General features: G+C 40.6%; 1 long non-coding RNA gene across 1 annotated transcript; it reads right to left on the bottom strand.

The window, feature by feature from the left end:
• Nucleotides 1–11,018: 11,018 nt before the first annotated feature.
• On the bottom strand, nucleotides 11,019–25,488 carry LOC116705152 (uncharacterized). Its single transcript, XR_004335862.1, has 3 exons — nucleotides 25,403–25,488; nucleotides 23,140–23,143; nucleotides 11,019–11,032 (listed from the first exon to the last, which is right to left on the bottom strand). It is a non-coding gene; the product is annotated as an uncharacterized LOC116705152 (long non-coding RNA).
• Between the last annotated feature and the right edge of the window lie 317 nt (nucleotides 25,489–25,805).

Raw genomic sequence — 25,805 nt, 5'->3', positions numbered from 1 at the left:
CGCGCAGGGAGTCCATAGTGTACAAAGTATTTCTACACAAAATCTGTGCTACTGGTGAAGCTCTTGGTCTTTTGCAGGAAAGGTCTTGAGGCATATCTGGTGAAATGATCAAGTAACGACAAAGGATGTTAGCCAATCCATTGGGAATTGGTTCACGGACAGGAAATCAAGCACACCGATACAGTGGGGCCTTATGTGTAGTTGGTTTAAAGGTGCAGCTCTATGAGGGTGGTGTCTTTCGTGTAAACATATGCCACAGTTTCTGATTGTTACTGCTCCACTTCTGTTGGAATCTTCGGCCAGTAGAAACGGTTTTGATGAGTTCATTGTTTGTCCACTCCCAGATGCCCGCACTCTGTCGTTGAGGGATCGGAGTACCCATTTTTTGAGAAAATTCCTGGGAGGACAAGTGGTGCACCTCTGTACCAGAAGGTCTCTCGGTTACTCTGTAGAGCAGCTCATAGCTACTCAACAATTTGGTGCCCCCTCAGCAGCAGTGTGACTCTGGGGGTGGATCCAGCGCCCTTAATGAGTGAATGGGAGACCCTTCTATGACCGCTCTTTTACAAGAGATATTTACAGCATCAGTATCTTGTGCTTTTATTAGATCCTTCTACTTATCGTGGTCAGACACCAAAATCCAAAACGGGTAGGAAGGCCATACACTCAGGAATAGTTAGGGGAAACCCCTAATGGCTTGCACAGTGGGGGACTCCCCAGCTGGCTTTTCAATGCTGATCTGGTACAAAGAGGCTTGACACTTTCAGATGGAAGTTTTGCCAACAACATTACTTTTGACCAAGGGTTGCGTGATAATGATGTCAGGTCAATGTTGATACTTCCTGGTCCGGTTTACTGGAGAGTAAACGTGTCTGTGAGTAGTGCAGCAAGCCAACGATGTCCAGTGCGGTTAACTTGCAGGTTGAGAATAAGTCAGGATTGTTATCCGTCCTCCCTGTAAAAACTGCCCGGACAGATAATCATGGAACTTATCGACCCCCCCCCCCCCCCCCACTGGCCATGTGATGCCAGGAATTCAAGCTGATGCACGTATAATCTTCTCAGTGAACTTAGCTTTTGCTAGGAAGGCGCTGGTCTTAGTCCTTCAGGGTGTTCTGGTTTAACACAGCCCCAAGCCCTTAAAACTGGCATCTATGTGTAGCACTATGGCTTGGTTTGGAGTAGCAAATGCCACAACAGGTGCATCCGTAGCATTTAAAGATTTTATTGAGGCTTTACATGCATGACGGACTCAACTTCTCCGAAATGGTTCACTTACTTGGAGTAGGTGATTGGGTACCTTCACAGCTTGCCTTGTTTCTGGGGTTGGAGGATAACCCTTGCAAAGTTCAGAAGAGGTCTGGACTATGTATAGAGTGTCTTTTATGAGCGACGGTATACCCACAGAACCCTAGGAAAGACTGCAGAGACTTGAGATCAGTGGGCTGTTCCCCAATGGTCTACACGCTTCAAACTTTGCAGGGTCTGTCGCAATTCCATTCTCTGACACAATGTGCCCAGTAGGTTATGTGGCGGACAGAACGGCACATTTGTCTATGGACAACTTCAAACCAGTTTCTTCCAATCTGTCGATCACTTTGAGGGAGTCTTTGTTCGTGGTTCTTCCAGAAGTTTTTCCGAAATTACATCAAGATCGTTCCAAGTACACTATGACCTCCAGCATGTGCATGTCGCCCACACCTGCTCCAGAAAGCCTTTGAAAATTGCCGGCGCACCTGTGGAACCTGCGGCATCCTCTCAACTGGGTAAATCCCACAGGACTAGAAGGCCGTTTTCTCTTTATCTCTTATGCATCGGGATTCTGTAATAACCACTGCGTAAACCAACACTGAAAACCAATTGCTTCCAGCTAAGAGTCCACGCATCATCGATTCGTGGAACAGTGTTACTGATCAGGGATTGTTCTTCGGTTCAATGTCGATAGTCCACCCCACACATTTTCAATTTTCAGATTTCTTTCGTGCTAAGACGTAGGCGAAGCATATGGACTTCTGCTGCTTTATATCCTGCTGCCAGAACGTCCTTGATGTGGCGTAGCAGGTCATCCAGCTCAGAAGAAGGGTGACACACGACGAGATCTTTCTCTAAATGGATACTGTCATTTACCGTATCGATGTTCCACTCCGCTGGCTAAGCCAACGTCCCTTTTCAGTGGTTGGAAACCACGTGGACATCTCTGAAAGTTTCGTCTTAGTATTCTTTACACTCTTAAGAAATGGGGAATCTCCAGTCAAAACAGGAGGGATTCAATCGTTGGGAGTGTTTCAGTCTTTGTATATGGGACTCGGTCACACCATATCAGCCAAATGACAGATGTGCAATCACATGAACCCATGGGGGATGGAGGTGGGCTTAGTGACTCATTCCGCATCAGCACCAGAAACGTGTCCTTGTCTAGGTCTTTCGCGAACAGAACAGTTGGGCGGTACAACACATTGGAGGGAGAAACAGGGGGAGGGAGGAACGTTGGAGATGAGGATACTATCTTCCACTCTGTGTTCTCTTTACCCTTACAGGTGGCAATATACTTTCCGCCAGCAGGAATGACAAGCGACCAGGGCCAGACCACTTTCACGTCAGCTACTTGTGGTCATCAGGATTTGACTTTGAAGAGGTGAGGTGGTTGATAAGGTATGGCTTTCTGCTCTGTAACACTGCTCGCGCGGACCAGAGGTTACCTGTCTCCACAACTTCTTTGTTGGGCGTGAACGGTCTAACTTTTTTCACATTAGTGCCAACCAGGGACGGGAATGTTGTCGAACAACGAGGGGATCTGGGGACACAAAAGCACAGACACAGGAAACTGAAACTGATTTTGCCAAGGTTCTCTGGTAGCTATAATGCACTTGGAAATAATAGGCCTCTGTACGGATAGTGCTTTCTGCTTCACTTAGTCCCCCAAAGGTTGAGGACCACTGAATGGATGTAGGGGTACATGTGTCAGCATGTTGTGTACCAGCTGTCAAAGATGATCGTAATTGTGAGCCGCTATCAAGGAGAGCAGTACATGATTTCCCCTCCACTTTTACACAGGCGGTGGGACGGGCAGCGGGTGGCCCTATAGTCCCTTCAGGTAGATGATCAGTCGGACAGTGCTGTACTTTTCCTCACGTTGGCCTCATGGGTGGATGCTGCAGGTGTGTCACACTTTTTTACTAAAGACTTCCCCTCAGTTGTCGTGAGCCCTGATCACTTGTACACTTTTTTGGTGTTTTCTGGAGCCACTGCATTGTCGTACATGCCCCCTCTTTCACCACAGCCGGTAGAAGAAAAGTCACTTGAGGGTCTTGAATTGAGCCTTTCTGCTGGTGAATGGTGGAAACTTGGCTGGGTCGGGCTCATAGGACTCAGTTGCTGGTTGACCTGACATGATAGAGACCTGCTTTCTCAGTCTTTTGACTTATTCTTAAAGGCTTGTATGTTTTTTATATTCCATTGAGGCCTCTGCCTCGGGAGAAACTACAAACTCTGGGGGCATGAGATTGAGAAGATGGATGTGAGCAGGCGTGATCTCTGTTACTTGTGATTGTAACTCTTGTAACTCAGCTATGAGATTCTTTTATTTTCAGCTTCTGCTGGTTTGCCTAACATCGTAACATTGCACAGTTTTAGTTGGGTTTTCTTCAACTGGTGCCGGGAAGCGTAATAATCCTCTTCAGTGCGGATCTCACTTAACAACTGAGGAATGTGGGGGCCCATTAGATATTCGCTCCCTTAGTTAAGGTTTTAAGAGCCTCATGCAGGCTCTGGTCCTCCTTAATGAGGTGGTCTAGCCGCGCCTTATCTGAAGAGGAGATGGCAAGCCTCCTTTATGGATTCACTTTATTCAGAATTTTCGCCATCCGTTTAGAAATGCTTGAAAGCTTTCTCAGTGGGTGAGGACACAGCATTCTAAAGGCAAAAGTAGAGTCTCAACAGTTGAAGGTGTGCCAAACGTATTCTCTTCCTGTCAATGTAGTCGTGAGGAGTTGCCTCTGGGTTGTTGAACACGAACAGCTTGCAGGATCTCTAGTGCAGGGCCCTTCACGCTCTCAATTCTTGTCATCCTTTGTTCTCGGTCTGGGCGATCACACTCCTGATCATTAGTCGAGCTGCTCTATCCAGTATCAATGCTCTTCACCAGAAGGGTGTAGGGGATGACTCCTGAGAGGTTCGAAAATCGGAATGAGCTACTGTCCATGGCAGACTGGATGTCTCTGACATGATATCTCCCCCGCTCTAATAATAGCTTAGGTGTGGATCTTGGAGCCGGAAAACTCATAACCAGGAACGTGTTGATGGCTAGGGCGTAATAGTCGGGCTTGCGTATCAGTGGATACATTTTCCTCTTCGCCGTGGGGTCCAAAAACCTCCATGGCAACTCACGGCATTCAGGTAACACATTCGGAGGGAATGGGTTTTTGTTTGACTCCCCTCTTTGCACTACAAGCAAAGTTAGGATTTGACCCTGAGGATCATACATCCTTCCTCTGACCCGAACACGCCAAGAGCTTTTATGGACTGTAGAGGTTCAACAAGATCAACTTCAGTGGTCTTCGGGACATCTTGACCAGGCCAGCATGTGACGGGTAATGCCTTCTCCTTTGCACCAGTGCCGTAGTTGTGCCATTTGTGCCATATGTCTGGTACCGTCACTATACTTTTTAACTGAGCTTTTGCTGCTCTAGTAGGCTTTATGTAAGCTAACCTGAACTCAGAAAAATCACGTTAAATACAATGCAGTGTTAACTAAATACCAAACAAGTTAAGGTGACAAACCGTGTTATCTTTTCACTTAAACCTATTACCTCCAAATATTTAGCAAACTTAAAGTATTCCCTACTGAAACGTCTTGCTTATCACCCTTAGCTAATTTTTAGTTGTCTGGGTCAGGAGCTAATATGAAACTAAATTAATCCCAGCGATGCCTCCAATTTATGTAGCACCCCACCACTCCCTACAATGCCCAAGCTGCAATAAACTGACTTCAGACAGGAATAATGGGGTGTTTGGGTTCGGTTCTTTAAGGTAGCTACCCCAAAGGTTTACCTATATTGGGTTAATGATATATTACCCTAACTTTACCATGTATATATATATAGTTCCATATTAGAAGAACGGACTCCAGACAACTCTTTGAACAAACAAATATATAATTTACTGGACAATAACTTAAAAAGGGACAAATATTATTAAACAGTTCAAATGAATAAACAGAAAAAATATATATTTAAGCACAAATAGGTTAACTCAGTTTTCAAATTATATTACCGACATTTATACTTTCTTTACCCCCGTTTAACTTCAAAAAAATACTAGAAACATTAACACACTGTGGTACCACACACACACACACACGCACACACACACAAGCAAGATAGAAAAAAACGTTGCAGGCCTGATGGTGGCTTGTGAGCGGTGCGTCCGAATGACGTTTTTTTTTCTTCGGCGAGGGAAATCACAAAAATCCAACTTACAGTTAGTCGTTAGTCCCGGAAACACTGTCCCACCACGAACACGGAAAAACTCTCAATCCAGCAACGTCCTCCTCCGCAGGATACACACCGCCGTCCTCTCAGGTTGCAGTCAAACGTCCTCGGAAACAGGAACTCCCTGCCGTTAGCTCCCATGGTTAGCAAGCACACTAGCTAGCACTGCAGTCGGACAAGAGAAGTGCAGTAATGTACTCCGCTACACCGTCGTCAGTCCACTCACATATCCTCTAAGCTACTTTTCTCGTGTCGCTCAATGTTTCTCAGTCTCTTTTTGCAATTCTCTCTCTACCGTCTCTCTCGTGTATCTCTCTCGTGCGTCTCCGGCCCGTCTCCCCTCGACGTCTCTCCAACGTTCCGTTCTCAAAAAAAAAAAAAAAAAAACCCTCCCTCACACGTTCACTTCCTCACTCACAACCATTCACCACAGACAACATTGACTGACAACAAAACTGGCCAATCAGTATAACACATTTCCAACTAAAGGGCAGTACGTATAAATATTGTTCAGTTTACACCTTTGCTAATGTTATAAACTATTTTGAATACTGTATATTAACTCCTAACTTTAAACATCCTGCAAAACTTTACTTACTGTAGAACTTAAGAACTTGTTTAAAGCTCTCAGTTACAACTTTTTGGGATTCTCATTTAAACTAAATGGCTTTCAGTTTACCTGCATAACTAACTTTTTCTTTCCTACATATGACTTAGGTAGAAACTAACTGGTTTAAATCCCTTAGATTTATACTAGGGCTACACATTGTATCCTGAAGGAGGTGCCGTGTATCAGGATGACAATGCACCAATACACACAACAAGACTGGTGAAAGATTGGTTTGATGAACATGAAAGTGAAGTTGAACATATCCAATGGCCTGCACAGTCACCAGATCTAAATATTATTGAGCCACTTTGGGGTGTTTTGGAGAAGCGAGTCAGGAAACATTTTCCTACACCAGCATCACGTCGTGACCTGACCACTATCCTGCAAGAAGAATGGCTTAAAATCCTTCTGACCACTGTGCAGGACTTGTATATGTCATTTCCAAGACGAATTGATGCTGTATTGGCCGCAAAAGGAGGCCCTACACCATACTAATAAATTATTGTGGTCTAAAACCAGGTGTTTCAGTTTCATTGTCCAACCCCTGTATATCTATAATCAATTGTTAGACGCTTTGGATAAAAGTGTCAGCTAAATTAATGAATAATGAAATATGAATAATAATAATGAATGTAGTTTAGAGTTAAATATACGCATAAACAACTATTCAATGGATTTCTGTGCAGTTTGCTGCAGATATTGGCACTGTCGGGCGAAAACAATGTGTCAATGTCAATTTTGTTTCTATAGCACATTTAAAAACAACAGTTGACCAAAGTGCTAAACAGGGTCGATGGCAAATACATAAATAACAAGCGTAAAAATTACTACAACCAAAGAGAATTGCAGGAAAACAAAACAACGCTTTAAAACATCAGAAACCAGGTTAACGAAGGTTAAAAGCTACTGCTAAAAGATACGTCTTAATCAGTGATGTGTGTGTCCAAAACGGTTGCTTCTCAGATAATGGAAAAAGGAAAATTTGAAAACATTGTATTGAGCCATTTTCCTTCAACAAAGTGAGAGGAAATTGCCTCGTGGCTGGTTTTAAATGTTTGTTAAACCCACAGACGGACAAAAAGGGTGACCACTAGCACTGATTTTTGAAAAAATATTTAAATGAGGGTTTCTGCCCGACAGCGAGCGACTTTGGGGACCCATCGATTGCTCTATAATCTTTTCATTCAATATTACCGACATGATGGAAGCCAAAACACCATAATGGTGGTGCTCTAGGAGTGGCAATGTTGGTCAATTGGAAAAATCTCAACAACAATTGGATTGTTTGTCAGAAAATAACTAAATATCTAGGTATGTACTGTAAAGTATCTATCTACTGTATCTATCTATCAATCTATATTGCATTCTCATGAACGGGTTCTTATGATAGGAGTAACTTTTGTATGCACAACAATTTGTGTGACATTCTACAAAGTGTGGCAACCGCCGGCTGGCATATGGTGAAAAGTTACTATCAAGCAACAACAACAGTCCAGTTTTGGCACGAACATGCGTTTCCTGGGTCAAAGTCTTGGATAGTCTTCTTTTTTTTTGTCCCAGAACACAAACTCCGCTCCCCTGTGTTTTATGACCCCCGCCCATCAACCCACCTACCCACCTTACCTGTGCCAACCAGAGTGCTCTTATACAACAGCAGTCAATGTGATTCATACAGCAACGAATTTGTGGAACACATCTGAATTACAGTGCATTACTTTTCATTGCTATGTGTGAGCTTTATACAAGCCTGAAATATAAATAAATTAAAATAACTTGAAATGATGTACATATACTGTATATTCATGGTCCCCAAGGGATGAAGCCTACATTTATGGTTCCTCAATAGTGGATCATTTTGTGTCTTTAAATTAAATTTAACTTGGGTCATTGTATTAGTTGAAAATGATTGATGGCGATGAAATCACTTTTGCTGCGGAGAGGGAGGACATGGATTTTTGTTTGACTTCTGAAGGGCAGCATGGCAGGAAAAGTTTGAGAACCAGTGAGTTGGCTGATGGATTACCTGGCCAGTATACTGTGAAGAGAGCCTTCTGTGTGTATTTTAAGAGTAATTTGTCTCTTTATCCTTGTGTGTCCCTGTAACTTGTCCTATACTTCCCTTTGTGTGTAAGACAGGACAGTGTTAATGTTTAATCTTCCATATACATCCTCATAGATTTATTTTGACATTTTTAGGTCTAAGTGATTTCTGATTTCAGCTTTGGAAATATTTTCTTTCAGAATTCACTGGGTGGCGCTATTTTCCTCTTCAGTTATGAGTATCTATTTTGGATAAACTTGCATGCAACTGAGCGACAAAAGCAACTGTGAGCTTTGATGCTTGCTGTTATAAATTAGAGTGAAATACATATACTTACATGTACACATACACACAAAAATGGGTTTTCTTACCAGTAAGCTTAGAGCGTCACTTTACATCATGATGGATATGCCAAGTTTGAATAAAGTAAAAACAACCTTCTAGAGTCAAAGTGGGAAAGTTTATCTCTGGTCACCTTTTTAACCCTTGTGTTGTCTTCCTGTCAACCACAAAACACTTTTTTTTACATTTTTGTCACTTTTTCTATATTGTGGGTGCTTTTTTGATGTTTTTTTCCAAAGATATTTGATATATTTAAGGTTGACAGTTTCAGCGCATATTTCGACGGCCCTTTTTTGTGATTAATTAAACTGAAAATGAGTCAAATTTGACCAAAAGACAACATGAGGGTTAAATATAAGGTTTAATATGTGTACATACAAGCATTATTTTGTAGATGGTATGGGAAAATCAAAGAGCTATCATGTAAATGAACCTTTTTAGTGGGAAAAACCATATAAATGTCATTCAATAGAGAATATTCTAAATGTCTTAAAACAGTGATTCCTAGCCAGGGATACCTGTACCCCATGGGTAATTCTGCTGTTGCCAGGGGAAACATGGAAAGATTGTGGAGCAGCTCAACTAATTTAAAAAATAATTTAATTAGGATTTGATTAAAAGAATATATCAGCTGTAGCAACTGCACACTTCATGTTGCAGTTATGTAAGAGTGCATGGACTCTAACTAGAAAGCAAAATAGATCATACTAAATAGTTATAATGAGTAGCTAAAAGTAGTGGAGAAACGTTTCAATAGTTAAAAGTATTGCATAAGAAGCTGAAATGGTTAGCTATAAGTAATAGATAAAGGTTGGAACACAACTAGATGTCGTTTGATTTCTGACTAAACCAACCAATCAATTGACCATTCAACAAGTATGAAATTGAAATGAAATTAACAATATCTAGTTTGTATAATGAATAGTTTTGAGAATTGATGAAGGTGTGTGAGTTCATCTGACAGACCAAAATGTTTGGGAACCACAGTCTTAGGCTGAATCCCATTCCTTCCCCTTACCCCTACCCCTTACCCCTTCCCCTAGCTTTTGCGCGTTCACGCGGGACCTAGTGCTGGTCCAATACGTATTACGAGCTAGGGGTAGGGATAGACCAAGGGCTGTATAGCCCTTGAAACCTAGAGTGGACGCGACCTCACTAGAAAACACACAGGCATCAATGGCTGCCCATCGACCAGAGAGACACATAAATGTAAGTACTTTCGGCTTAAATAATTGATTAAAAAGTTACGACAGTCTTGTTTTGTGGTCTATGCCGTCCCGTACATGTATACTTGCAACCATGTTCCTAACTGAAACTTTTAAAAAATCACTAGCTTGCAATGCTAACGCTAATCGCTAACGCTAATCGCTAATCGCTAACGCTAACGTTGAACAGTCCCACATATTTCTGCCTTGAATGGACTGTATACATCGCATAGATTGTATAGCTATATATATAATGTATATTAATATTAACGGTCTACGATACATCGCTACGTGCTTCACATATACCTCCCTGTCTCACACAGGAGGACACAGCAGCTGGTCCACTTTGGGGCTGAAAACGCAGACGTTTCCTAAATCCTGTGTTCATGTTGTACCCATTCATTATTGCATTGGTACTGTATTATTGTAATCATTTGTAATTAATTCCTGTTCATTGTTCATTAGGGTGACCAGACGTCCCCGGTTTCCGGGGACAGTCCCCGATTTTGGCTACCTGTCCCCGGCTGGATCTGTCCCCGGAAATGTCCCCGGTTTTCACTGTGACTGAAAGACCCGAAATTGGAATGAAAGAAAGAAAAAACTGACAGCCGATAATCGCACACCCTACACACGCAGACTCCAGGCAGCCAGAGCCAGCTGTGCTCAGAGTGTTTCAGAAGCCGTGTTTTACGATGCTAAAATCACTGATTATTTACATGGAGTCTGGTGCGTTAGTGAAGCAATCCGATTTTATGTTTTAAAAAGGATCTTAATCTTTAATAGAAAGGTCGAGCTCCTTAGAAATCCTTTCCATAATGTTGTCAGACACTTAGAATATTAATCTGAGTCTGTTAGCAGCTAAACAAGCACTTTTATAAACGTAAATACAAGCTGGACAATTATCCTATTAACTTCCATTGCAGCGATCTCGTTTAATACTGCATCACTGTCAAAGGAAAATATGTCCTCAGTAGTTTTTGTTGTATCTGATTCTCAATTAGCTGTTGCAGAAACGAGCCTGAAACATTAAAGTAAAAGCTGTCAGTAGTTCAGTAACATTACAACATTATGAAATATTGAGACTTTCTATCTTGAAATATTGAGACTTTCTATCTTGAAATATTAGGACTATTAGGACTTTCTATCTTGAAATATTAAGACTTTCTATCTTGAAATATTAGGACTTTTTATCTTGAAATATTTTTATCTTGAAATATTAGGACTTTCTATCTTGAAATATTAAGACTTTCTATCTTGAAATATTAAGACTTTCTATCTTGAAATATTAAGACTTTCTATCTTGAAATATTGAGACTTTCTATCTTGAAATATTAGGACTTTTTATCTTGAAGTATAAGGATGGATTTTTTATCTTGAAATATTAGGACTTTCTATCTTGAGGTGTAGTGGAGTGGAGTAGGAAGTAGCAGCAGGGGTGGGTCTAGGATCATACTTGGGGGGGGGGGCTCCCCTAATAAGAACAGTTCTAGGTCTAGTGTCCCCGTTTTAAGTTTTAACAAAAATAAAAACATTACTTGTTTGGGAGGTAAATACGCTTCTGAGCTGAAAATGTCCCCGGATTTTGTCTGAGAAATCTGGTCACCTTACTGTTCATGCACTTGTATATTGTTGTTGGCTTTGATATGGGACACTGATGATATGTGAGGGGGGGGGGGGGTTACTGGCAACATGCATCAGACTGGTCTGGAATATCAGAACAGCTGTAGTTAATTTGTTTGTTTGTGGTCTTGTTTGTATTTTTTAGTTTTACACATTTGAAGCCTTTTTATGTGTGTGACATGTTAGTTATGGTTCTACTAGTTGATAATGGTTCTGTAACATTATTTTATGTAACGTTTTTGCCGGTTATGTTCAATTTATCACCAATAAAGACAGATTTTTGTCAACAAAATGTTTTTGTGAACATCAATGACATTCAAAACGGTGATAACTGAAACAGATATATACACACCATGTATACATGGTGTATATGTATGTATACACCATGTATACAGGGTGTATATGTATGTATACATGATACATGTGTATACACATATGTATTGCAAACAGACCTAAGTACTACACAGATAAGAACATCTGCCTCTGCACTACCAAAGTGAACCTAAAATATATAAATATTTAAATCCATATGACACTGTTGTCCAAACCCACACAATCAACAGACAGAGACGGCATCTTGGAGGTTTGTGATCAATACTGTATGGTGATGTCACCAAGTGGTGTCCCATTTCATAGGGGTATGTTTTCACCCCTACCACTTACCCCTTGGTTTCAAGGGCCAAGGGGTAGGGGTAAGGGCCAAGGGGTAGGGGTAAGATGGAGAAATGGGATTCAGCCTTAGACTTCTAGATAGATCTTCAGACCTTTCAGTTTCAGTATGGCTTCACTTCAACCAGTCTGTCCCAAAAGCAGCAGAAAAGGTGGAACAATCTTAATAATAATGTTTGTTTGACTCATCAGTAACTCAGCGTGTGTCTAAGGGCAGAGAGGGCCTGTACTGTGGGCTCTGAATGTCATCCAGCTAAGCATTACCTTTGGCCTACTTTGCATATTCATATGATGTTTATGCATATGATGTTTATGCACAAAGCTCATAAAAATCCCCTGTTAATAGGCTCTACATTTCACCTTTTACATCTCTTTATTTAGTGGTATTAGGGAGGAAGAATGGTCGCTTGTCAGTTCATCCAAGTTTTTCTTATTTTCTGCCTTGACAAACTAAAAAATTGGATCTTTAACCCGTTTTTCCAATTTTCTGTTTTTATTCAGAGGACCGGAAATTTAAAAAATTACAAAATTGCGTCTGGGCTCCAATTATTCCATACTGCTAGAATATTCTCTCCTTTTTTCACCTATACAATGATTGGTTGGCTATCATCGTGGGTGTGTCTGTGTTTAGGCGGGTATTCAACAAGACTCGGGGCAGTCCTGTCAACGCTGGATAATTACAAGAATATGATAATAATAATAATAATAATAATAATAATAATATAATACATTTTATTTGTAATGCACTTTACATTTAAACAAATCTCAAAGTGCAACAGGTAAGATCATAAAAGCAAGGTAAAAAGCATCAGTGTAAAATATCTATAAACAGTGCAACGACATTTTTGTGCAAAGTTAAAACTCATAAGTTCTGCTAAAAAGAGATGTTTTTAGTTCTTTTTGTATACATTTTGTTTTAATATAATTCAAAATCTTGTTGAGAATTTAGGTAATACTTGTCGAGTGCAAAACGTCTTACAGACGAACTTTGGACTGAACGGGGGGGAAATGATCTCGTTATAATACAAGTTTTGCACAGAGCGCAACATACACATGCTCATGGGCGTCAGTTTGGTTTGAAATGTGCATTCATGTTTTTAGTCTTTCAAGCAGATCCTGTTTTGACGCTGTCCTGTAGCTTACTAATGTATATTAATAAAAATGTATCCAAAAATGAGATGATGTCCGACCCGTTTTATGAAGAAGAAAGCCTTAAGTTTTCAAACACCATTCTAAAACGCATAACTAAAAAAAAGCTTAACGTGGTTTAGCCTAATGTACCTCAACAAGGATCAGTGATTACCAACTTTATTTCTAAAATTGCTCCATAACATACAACATACATCACATGAGTGCTTGGTCGTTGGCCTCAAACATCTACAATGGCTTGCTATAATACAAATGATGTGCTTTGTAAAAATGTATGTAAAAGCAGGTAAAAAAAAAAAACGCAACTATAATTTTTAAGGTATTATGTGTATCCACATACCGTATACGTGTTGCCTCACTAAATCTAAAAGTTTGACACAGCCCCCCGGCAAGCAGAACAACGTATTAGGGTCTTAAAGGAGGAAAACACCTTAAAAGGTATGGGACCTATTAAAAAGGGAATTATTATTATTATAAAGCATGTCAATGCTACATACATATTGTAAAAGTATCAAAACCCTTTTCGGGAGGGTGGCTAACAGAGACGGGCGCTAAAACGGAGCATTTCAGACAGAATGAATGAATGAATAATTGTACAGTATATTCACAGATTATATTATGACAATGTGTTTTTTGAACATTAAATCATGTACACAAGGCCTAGTAGAAACCCAAAATACAAGTATGAAACAGCAAAATGAAATGTGCAAAATGTGTCCTCATTTAACCAGTATTAGCTTGTTACACTTGTTACCGATTTGGGAAGATTTAGTGGAGATTTGTAGACATCTGGAAGGTCTCTCACCTCATGACAGCCATGAGACTTTGCACAGCTGCTGTGAAAGCTCTCCTAAATGCTAATAATAATTGTGTAGACAAGTGAAATGAAACTTGTTTTCAAAGGACGTGTCAACAACACTCCCACATGCAGAAGAAGGCTGTTTTCTCCCACTGCGTTTGGGTTGTTGCCTATTTTTAAAAGATCTCTTGGTGAGATGGTGATTTTATTTATCATTTCTGTGACCTTCTGAGCACTCCAGACTCACTTCCACATGCCGTTTGCCATTCGAACAGAGCAGACAGCCACATAAAAAAAGGCATGAAAAAAGTTGGCGGTCCATGTGGCTGATTTGTTTTTTACACCAACTCTGGCTAAAGAGCTGCTTAAGTTATGTGCTTTAAAATTTGAGTTATGTGCTTTAAAACTTGGCAAGAATATACTATCCACTGTAAATATGCTAGTGTTTAGCACAATGGAGAATGGAAAATTACATTTTACACGTTGTTTTACATACTCTGATTTGAATCTGCTAAATGTAGAATTTTGACATGATTTATACTACCTTTAAAACTATGTTGAAGGTATCATTTTAGAGTAAAAAAAATACAATCCTTGCAATTTTTGTCCACCCCAAATATCTAGTTAGCCGTGCTAGTAGTATAGCTCTAGGGATGTCAATGTTAGTCCACCACCTCAGTCCAGACTAAAATGTCTCCACAGTTATGGAATGGATTGGTATGAACTTTTGTACATAGATTCATGGTGCCCATGATGCATCCTAATGAATTTGGTGACTTCAGGTCCTGGAGGGACAGAATATCGCAGCCAATCACTGTCTCAGCAGAGCGGATGATACGCTGCCCTCTGCCCTCGTCCTTAGCAGTGGCAGCAGCGTACCAGATGGGGGTGGAGCAAACGAAAGCATGTTGACAGAGATGGCAAAAGTGCTCACATCCTGTACTTAAGTTGAAGTACAGATACTTGAGTTAAAAAAAATACTCTGGTAAAAGTAGAAGCACTGATTTAACTTCTTTACTCAAGTAAAAGTAACAAAGTACAGGCTTGGAAATTTACTTAAAGTGTAAAAGTATGCAAATGGAAACCATTTTATAGAGTGAAAGCTGAGAAACTTCAGTGGACATGGAAAAGGCTCTTCATATGCCATTGGCTACATTGTAAATGGATGTCTGCCAATAGGGCTTAAACATCCATATGTGATTAGTGTGACAGAGACTGGGACTCCAGGATAATAAGATTCTAACTGAGAAGTAAGATATGAATTCAGTTTTGATTCTGTGAGAATTCACAGATCCGGTTTCTCTTTTTTAATCTTCCCCTTAACATTTAAAGTAAATGTGCTGTATTTATTTATTAGTAGCTTTATCTCAGTCCTTCACAACAACTGGCTCAAAGGTGCCTGTTTTACATCAGCACAACTCGGGGTTCAGTGTCTTGCCCAAGGACACTTCGACAATGACTGCAGGGGCGGGGATCGAAACCACCAACCTTCCGATTGACAGGCAACCGCTCTACCACTGAGCCACAGCCGGGAATCTATATGAATTACTTTACAGACGTAATTAAGAATTAACCCCGTAGTCTTAGAGTTATACAGCACAGTGGCCAGGAGTTATTCTGTTGCCTACTATCTCAAACATCTCTCTCATGTAAGGCTGAGGATGATTAGGTGTGTGTGTGTGTGTGTGTGTGTGTGTGTGTGTGTGTGTGTGTGTGGTGTGTGTGTGTGTGTGTGTGGTGTGTGTGTGTGTGTGTGTGTGTGTGTGTGTGTGGTTGTTATAAAGGCTACCATACACAATGCATAGGAATGTATATGCTAACAATAAACCCATTTTTAATTATATTCTCTAAATGCAGAATAATACTTCAGCATGTAAATAATGCACCTGAAATACAAATGTGAGCGAGGGCGTTCAACAATCACCATTATGAACAGCCAGGTGTTACCTAGGTAACAGGTGAAGAACACAAACAACAAAATCACTGGCTACTTTAAATTTGCCAGAACTACAAACCAATACAAGAACAGGCTTAAATGAACTGACAACATATGTTCTACAACTTACAGTTCTCAAGGACGCACACACACACAATCTCAACTGACTATCCTCCAGACAGCTAGTCGCTTTTTCTTCTTCTTCTTTCTCGCCGTGTGCGAGGCGCGTGTCCACGCTATTCTCCGACACGCACTCACAATCTCACCTGATAGACGACCTTTTGTACAAAACTAAAGTAACGAGCCAATTTTGTAAAATGTAAGGAGTAGAAAGTACCAATATTCTTGTTAAAATGTAAGGAGTAAAAGGTAAAAAGTCTCCACAAATAGTAAAGTAAAAATATCCGAAAAATCTACTTAAGCACAGTAAGGAAGTATTTGTACTGTGTTACTTCCCATCTTTGCATATTGACACAATAAACTAAGATGATGAAGATGACAAATAAAAAAAAAAAATACCAGCTTTTTTTTTTAGCATGTTAGCATGCAGTAAGGGCGGCCACACTGAGCCACTAGCTCAACTGCTAATACTACCACCAGTTGATGTAAATCTCAGATATTCGAATATTCTACGGAGCTTTAAAGAAAACAGGGACATTAAATGTAAGGATTGATAAAGCATCCATTCAAATAATCTTCAGCTTAAAATTTAGCACACACAGGCATTGCTACTCACACTAATTACTTCATTGCAAGCAAGAATTCAAGCTTGAAAAAGATTGGAGACTTACCATAGAGACCGTTTACTTATGAAAGTTGGACTGTATGTACGTTCTAACAGTGAGAATTAAGATGCCATTGAGTGCTGCTTTGAGTGAGGGTACCTGGTATGTAGTGCAGAGGAGAGGCTGCAGCTTGTAGAGCTCTGTGTCTCATTTAAACAAGCACAGACACTCGTATGAATAATTCAACGTGGAAGCAGTGTGTGAGTATCCACTGGGGCAGACTATTTGATAATTGTATTGGGTGTCAAAAGGCTAAGTCTGATTTCATACCGATATTCTCCTGTAAGCCAGTGGGAAGATCAAGTGTGTATCTGTGAGGCCAAGGTTCAGTTCTTTGAAGGAGGTAAAGCCTTTCATATTAAGTGATCTCACTCTGATTTACAAATGATTCAATCCCAAACTCGGTTTAAAGGGCTTTCACCATACTTTGGGCTTATTCCTCTAGGTAATGCATCCTTTTGTTGCACCTAGATTTTCACACCAAGGAATGCGAGCTGCATTATAACATCATAAACAACCTTTACTATGTAATAGACATCTTAACCGTACATCATTACACCTGTTTCAAAGGAGACTCTGCAGATAAAGGGCCGACCATAGATTATTCATATCTAAATTAACTATCCATATTGGACTCATACGTCATATATTAGCCTCTCTTTTCATTTGACACCTTACAAACTTAAGAGCACAATATTCACACTTTCACAAACATCTGTTGTCATGGATCTTCACTACATTATGACAAATATTAAACAGAGAAGAGACAGAGCAAGTAACCTGGAGCAATGAATTATGAATAAAGAGGGGAATATATAATTTAGCAGGATTTTGTTGCATATTTTATGGTAATCATTTCCTTTCATTTGTGAATCACAATTGCCTTACTGCAAAGCAGACATTAAATGCAGCAAAGGATCCCAATGCAGTGGGCTGCCAGATGCAGGTTTTTAAAGGCTTGATGATTTATGAAATTGTGTATAATGGTGGTGTGTTTTTAGTTGGAGGATCAAGCTTTTCACTTGAAGGTCAGCAGATTTAATTCACAAAAGGGAAACTAGAAAACAGCATATAAGTTGTTTCTATTTCTATTTTGAGTTGATTTTAGAGATTTGTCTTTATGATGCGGGTTCATGAACTGTAAACTACCAGTGTGGTTGTAAATCAGTCTTGGTTACATTTCTGCGTTAAAGAAGCTACACACAGTCAGTGTTTTACATCCACTGCTGGAAAGAGCACTGCTTAATTTTCATTTGGGAAAGTACAATTGAGGAGAAGACTTAGACCCAAATGCTGGCAATGGTGACTCAGCTTGGACTCAGACTCTTCTTTAGTGACTCAGACTCATAGTCTTCTCTACTGACTCAGACTCGAACAATAGTGACCTGAGACACAGTTGGACTCCAACTCAGTTCATGGCGACTTGTCTCAGACTCTTCTTTAGGGACGTAGACTCTAATACTGGGGAATTGAGACTTGACTCAGACTCTACTTTGTGGCCTCTGGCATGGTATCAAACAGGTAAAAGTGGCCAAATTGTGGGGTGTCACGATAGATGAAACACGTCTAATGTGTAAAATTAGTAGAAACATCTACATCATTAGAAGAAGGGCTCATCTGTTGACTCAACAATAAAGTTAGTAAAACAGAATATCGTCTTGTCGCAACAGCTGACGAGAGACAGGACCCATCAGACACATCAGAACCCCCCAATGGAATCTAGACACCGGTGGTTGTGATGAAGGAGCCCGAAGACCAGACCGAAGGAGGCGCCGGACCGGTCAGCTGGAGTAGAGGACTGGAGGTGGAAGGGGGGCGGGGGTGAAGGGTGGCACTCTTTGCCTGCAACGACAGCTGAATAGCAAAGGGAGAAACAGATTTTTTTAAAGCAGGGTTGGGACTCTGTGATTGGCCCATGCCATTGTGTAACAATTCTGATTGGTTCAACAGGAAGGTGAACACCTCCAACAGCTGATTCCATTTAGGAAGAGAACATTGATTAAATTAGGTCTTCCTGAAAGGAATTCCACTGAGATACATTTCATTCAGGAGAGACTGGTTGCAGATATGCAACAGTTATATGCGCATGATAAATATACATTTATTAGGATAACAGCTGAATTGATTTAGGAGTGCATCAATTAATATCTAGGTCTTCCTGAAAGAGTGTACGCTGAGCTACATTTGTACATCGGTGGGCAAACCCACCAGCCTGTTCTGTTAGCTATAATGATAGACATGGTAAAGATACCGGACTGGCTGTAGGTTATGACCAATTCACTTAAAAAATGTTAATGTATAGAGCCCTACTCCCCCACACACACACACACAGACACTCATACATTTAATCCTAATTGGAAATATTTCATGCTTCAAAAAGAAACTAAGAAGTTGTTATCAAACCTGTTTTGGGACTGTTATTCCTTCATGTTGTCTTCTTTCTCCTTTATGTTATTTCATGTCGCTGTTTTATTGTTTTTATTTAACATGAAAAACATGATGCCTTGCCTTTTGTTTTATCAAGGTCTTTATGTTTTCATAGCTCTGGAATAACATAATGTACAGTATGGTTGTCTTGAGTTGGACACCAGGGAGAATAGTCGTCACTGTGGTGAGGACTAAAGGGGATCCTTAGTAACCAATAAACTCAGACTTGGACTCGAACACTTGGGACTAAGAACATCTGACTCAGACAGTCAGAGTCAGAACATTAAGAACTTTATTTGATGTTTGTCTCCCATCCGTGTGCAAAGGCACAAACCCCAGCAGCTTCTTCTTCAAGGTGTTCTGCATTCAGGTTATGTCCTTAACCATACGCTACCCTTCAGCTCCCATGATGTGTACAGTATGTACTAATGAAGTGGTTTCTCTTCCTCTTTGGTTTAGTTTAAAAATAACATGAGAGCTCCGTTAGAAGAACAACCTGTGCTGATGACACGGCCCTTAGTGAGGTGCTGCCATCTCCTGTTAGCTAAGAGGTGATGCATGACCAGAAAAGTGTTTTGTTGCAGTTTGAATGCATTAACATGCTCAGATGCATGTGTTTAGTTAAGGTGACACCTGTGTTGTCACCTCAGAAAGGAATCGGTCATTTAGATCTCATTAGGCTCAAATTTCTTAACTGAATTCTGTGATGCTTTCACAGAGCCTGTCTGACAGTGACGTCAACAAGTTTACCATCATCCATCAACCGTAAGTAACGCCTTCACACCGCTGTCATCACACACCTCCATCACACCTCCCTATCCAACCTTGCATCCCTTCCAGCGGTGGGTTTTCTTTACTTTTATACTTTGAGTACATTTTCCTGATGATACTTTTCCTCAAGTAATATTTCCAATGCAGGACTTTTACTTGCACTTTGGTGTTAGGACTTCTACTTAGATACAGGATCTGAATACTTCTTCTACCACTGCTCACTTCTCCCAGTCTTTGCATCTCTTCTCTCCCTTTTAACTGTTGTCATGAGAGTAAAACATTCAAGTGTTTCACAACTCACCATGGCTCTGTAATAGCTTTATTTGTATTATCTGCATATATATTATTTCATTCCAAGTACTCACTTTTTCAATTTTATAGTATGGTCACACTTGAATAGCATTTATATCATGGTTACTTACTTTTGCTATAGTTTAATTACACATTCAAGTTAATTTCATGTGACTTACAAAGCAATATTTGCCATACTATGACCACTTCACTTTACTTTTTAGATAATGCCACTTTACATTCATTCATTACTTTTTGCACTTTGACTGTTTGCTGGTTTTTTTAATTGTGGAAAAACTTCTGCTGTAATAAGGGAATTCCCCATTGAGTTATGTATAGGGGAAGGGAGGCTCCAAATGCAGAGCAGGCAGGCAGGCAGGCAGGCAGGAGAGTGTTGAGGTGAAGATTTATTCAAAAAAGTCCAAACCAACACAGGTATTCTAAAGGGAATCCACAATAGCAAAAACAAAATCAAAATATTCCAAAAAAAAACAAAAGAGAAGGAAAACCGAACACAGAAACAGATACCTTGGGGATGCAGAGACTAGAACACACACCCAAAACGATCTGACAAGAGCCAATGGGAGCATAGACACTAAATGCACTAGGCAATGAGCTAACGAGTGGCAGGTGACAAAAGGGCTGGGAAACAGGTGGAAGACATCAGGTGATCACAGGAGCGGGAAGACACAGGGAGTAAAACTAAAAAGACAGCACAGAAAACCAGACTGTCAAAATAAAACAGGAAACCGAACATACAGACACTCACAAGGGAAACACAAGACAGAAACTACAACACAAGACCGGGGGGGGGAACCAGGACACAAGCACAAGGAGACAATACAGAACCAAAATCCCAAATAAGGAGAAACAAAATACCTATTATCTAATTTAATCTAACATAGAGAGTGCTCTTCAAATCCAGAAATATTACTACATTCAACCATCTCTCTATGAATTTCGAGTGACAAGAGTGTAAAAACTAGGTCTGGGTTTCACCAATGAACCGATTTGATTCTGATTCACAAGGTCCTGATTTGATATCAATTAGGTCAGGGGATTTTCCATTACAGTACTAACTTTCTTGAATACAAAAGAGATTCTCAAAGAACTTTAGCTTAAAATTGTACAAGCAAGAAGCAACCCTTAAATAGTTTTATAATGCACCAGGTCAATGGTAAAAATAACAATTAACCCCCAAAAAGTTGTTTTAAAGTACTTTTTCCTATAAATCCATGGTGAAAAAGCTTACTGTGTGTGTGTGTGTGTGTGTGTGTGTGTGTGTGTGTGTGTGTGTGTGTGTGTGTGTGTGTGTGTGTGTGTGTGTGTGTGTGTGTGTGTAAATGCAAATCAAACCAGCTAATAGTCTAACTGAAATAAAACCATGCCAATCTCTAGGTTTGGTGAAGGGGATGTGAAGATGTGATGATATGGGGGTGTTCTTTTTTTTTGTGTTTATTAATTTTTAGAAAAGAAAATCACACTACAACAAATACAGGTGCAAATTTAGAACTGACACAGTAAGGCACATCTTCAATAAAATAAAGGAACATGACAGGGCTGTAACATGTGATAGTTGGCACAGTAGAACATTAAAGATCCTTAAAAATTACCTGTTATCCAAAAGTTATGGGGGGGTTCTTTTAATTCCAAAAGCCAAGGGAAATTCATCAGGATGCATAGTATCCTGGATTCATGAAACAACTGGCCTTAAAAAATAAAAATCTGCCTGCCTCTATGGGAATTTAACATAGAGGTGTGTATATTGGGCGGCTGTGGCTCAGTGGTAGAGCGGTTGCCTGCCAATCGGAAGGTTGGTGGTTCGATCCTTGCCCCTGCAGTCGTTGTCGAAGTGTCCTTGGGCAAGACACTGAACCCTGAGTTGCCCCCGGTGCTGCGCATCGGAGTGTGAATGTTTATCTGATGAGCAGGTGGCACCTTGTACGGCAGCCCCGGCCACAGTGTATGAATGTGTGTGAATGGTGAATGTTTCCTGTAGATGTAAAAGCGCTTTGAGCAGTTGTTAAGACTGGAAAAGCGCTATATAAATACAGCACATTTATATTTATCCCCTCGGTATTTTAAGGAAGAACATGTCTTTATTTACAATACATTATTCATTCACAAATAAATTTGGTGTCCTTAAAAGGTTGGATAGAATTAAGGCATTAAGATCAATTTCCAAAAGATTGTATTTTTTATTCCTTTTTTTTAATCAACTTTAGCCTGGGTGTGTAAACCTATTCTAGCCCTTGTATATATTATACATACTATCTCACTTAGCCATGAATAAATCAAACATGTTGCCACTCATTTGCCCTGTCCTTGACAGAGAAGCAAACACAGTGCAGCTCTACACTCATCTAAAGGATTATTAGGAACACCTGTTCAATTTCTCATTAATGCAGTTATCTAATCCACCAATCACATGGCAGTTGCTTCAATGCATTTAGGGGTGTGGTCCTGGTCAATCTCCTGAACTCCAAACTGAATGTCAGAATGGGAAAGAAAGGTGATTTAAGCCATTTTGAGCGTGGCATGGTTTTTGGTGCCCGACGGGACGGTCTGTGAGTATTGTGAGTATTTCACAATCTGCTCAGTTACTGGGATTGTCACGCACAACCATTTCTAGGGTTTGCAAATAATGGTGTGAAAAGGGAAAAGCATCCAGTATGCAGCAGTCCTGTGGGGGAAGATACCTTGTTGATGCTAGAGGTCAGAGGAGAATGGGCCGACTGATTCAAGCTGATAGAAGAGCAACTTTGACTGAAATAACCACTCGTTACAACCGAGGTATGCAGCAAAGCATTTGGGAAGCCACCACACGCACAACCTTGAGGCGGATGGGCTACAACAGCAGAAGACCCCACTGGGTACCACTCATTTCCACTACAAATAGGAAAAAGAGGCTACAATTTGCAATTTCAGACCATGTCCATCCCTTTATGGCCACCATGTACCCATCTTCTGATGGCTACTTCCAGCAGGATAACGCACCATGTCACAAACCTAATAGAGCATCTTTGGGATGTGGTGGAACGGGAGCTTCGTGCCCTGGATGTGCATCCCACAAATCTCCATCAACTGCAAGATGCTATCCTATCAATATGGGCCAACATTTATAAAGACTGCTATCAGCACCTTGTTGAATCAATGCCACGTAGAATTAAGGCAGTTCTGAAGGCGAAAGGGGGTCAAACACAGTATTAGTATGGTGTTCCTAAAAATCTTGTAGGTGAGTGTATATATTAATTAACTGGAAAACATTTAGTGAGGTCACAAGAGTTTTGACTTCCCATGAGTATCCCCAGTGGTTTCACATCAATCTCCAGACCAAATGGTGACTAAAGGCTGTCTGAAGACTTTTTTTCATCAGGAATCATACATAGTTGGTTCCTTAAAAAACTGTCTCTTTAATTCAGGATGAACATTTCTCACCGCAGTGCGCTCTTTGGTTTCTTCTTTTCTGCTGACTGTGATAAGAGGTAGAACAGACATTCTTTTGGCAGAAAAACCCCAATGTGGACCACACACACACACTGTAGTGGCTCATCCTGCCAACCTAACAGGAAAGGCTGCCCACTCATCTTTCTTTACAGTCTATAATTTATACTCCTCCTCCTCCCCAAGGGGGTGAACCTCTCCTTTCTAAGCAGAGCTCCTATGGCGCCATTTTGTTGCTAACAAGCCATCACTCGCTGTTAGCATTCCATTGACCGCCATTCATTTTGGCGCCACTTTGACAGTGAACAACTTTACATCTGAAGCTTTTAAAGACTCTAATTCTCCGTTGTTTATTTCTAAAGAAACACGACAATGTATAAAAGGCTCCATTACCTTGTAGCTCACGTTATGGCTTTGTAGCAGACGTTTTTGTAAAAATAGGCAAACGATTGCGTCATAACCAAGCAACTTGCTGCCGCATAGCAGAGGAATTACCGTATAATACAGTGTAAGCTCTCAGACAGTTTGGACTTACATTAGCTGTTTAGGTTTAATTACTAATGTTAACTAGTTAGCAGTTAGCAGTAATTAGCCTGTGCATATGTTATCTCCTAACATATACCTACGCTCTCCGACTCTGCTGATTGGGAATGATTGAGATTTCTCTTGCACAGCTACCAGAAGACTTACAACTTTCAGACAGGTTGCTCACGTAACATCTACGTCTTCATGCTCAGTTGGATGCTGCGCAGTAACACTCAGCATCACCGGAAAGTAGCTTCTAATATCCTTCACTGGTCTCCTTCCAGATCAACGGGGATCTGTTGGTCCATTTCTTTAATTGTCTATGATCCTCACATATACAGGAAACACTGAGGATTACAATATGGAATGACAAATCATACCTGACCTTAAAGGAGAACTCCGGTCGATTGCAACACGTAGCTCTGTTGTTTGTAAATGTGAAGTGCTGTCAGTAGAGAGAAAAACTAAACCAATCGGTGCTGCCTACACCGTTTTATCCTCCTGCTAGCGTTAGCACCCAACAGGCTGTAACCTGACACCACAGTGGAGCCAGGAGAGCTGCAGTTCAAGAGATCAAGAGCTGTTGGGCGTGTGCATAGGTATCCAGGCAACAGTGGTCTCTTGAACTCTTGAACTGCTGCTCTCCCACTCAACTGTGGTGTCAAGTTACAGCCTGTTTCTACATAGTCACTACAAAGGACATAACAACGGCAAATATGTTTTTATTGTGTGCGGAAAAAAATACGTTTCGTGTAGACTGTGTGGACTTAACCGGAAAACAGGAAACAATTTTTTCATTTTTGTCACACACATGAATGAAAGTAGTGAATTGGTTTAGTTTTTCTTGCTACTGACAGCACTCCAAATTTAAAAACAACAGAGCTACAAATCGAGTGTTGAAATCGTAGTGTATTTAGGCTGGTTGGGCTAAGAATACCAGGGTCAGCCAATCAGAGGCAGAGTAGGGCGGGTCATGCCTTCACCATCCTAGGAAAAGAAATACCGCACTCAGGAGTCTGTACAACAGCTGATTGTTCCCTGCAACAAACAACAGTCCCTCCATCTCTAGTATTTCTCTCTTTGTCCGTGAAATGAAGCTGCCTTCAAATGGGGTCGGAAATGTCAAAATTATAAAAATGATCTGACGGAAAACAACAACTGTGACATAATTAAGTGGCAAAATGTGGTTCTAGGGAAACCTAGTGCTTCTCTACCTATTGTAGTTAGGTATTTCTCTCATTCCTTTTCCCCAACACTATATGCAATTGCTCCTGGGGGACTTGTTGGATCTGTGTTAACTATAGAGTGTGGTCAAGACCCACTCTATCTGTAAAGTGTCCTAAGATAAACGTCTGTTATGCTTTGACATTATACATACAGTTTAAAATTTAAAATTACTATAGCGGCAACTTCCACAGAGGCAGTTCTGAGTGCTACCGCCAGGCAGGGATGTAACTGTATGAAAACTTAACCTCACGGTTATAGTGACCAAAATGATCATGGTTTTCAATATGAGCACCCGGACTTCACCCGATCTCCCGCAGCCATCAACAATCCCCCGAGCGCCCGCTGCTGTAGTGAATGTCCTCCATGCCTTCGGCAACAAATTGTGGAAACTTGTACACTTAGCTGCAGTTACTCAGTGTTGCCTGCACCGATTCAGGTCGAGGTTTTTTCAATGGAAAGTACTCGCATATTTATA

Source organism: Etheostoma spectabile, chromosome 17, assembly GCF_008692095.1.
Source record: "Etheostoma spectabile isolate EspeVRDwgs_2016 chromosome 17, UIUC_Espe_1.0, whole genome shotgun sequence".
Taxonomy (NCBI): Eukaryota; Metazoa; Chordata; class Actinopteri; order Perciformes; family Percidae; genus Etheostoma; species Etheostoma spectabile.
This window is presented reverse-complemented; position numbering and strand designations above follow the sequence as displayed.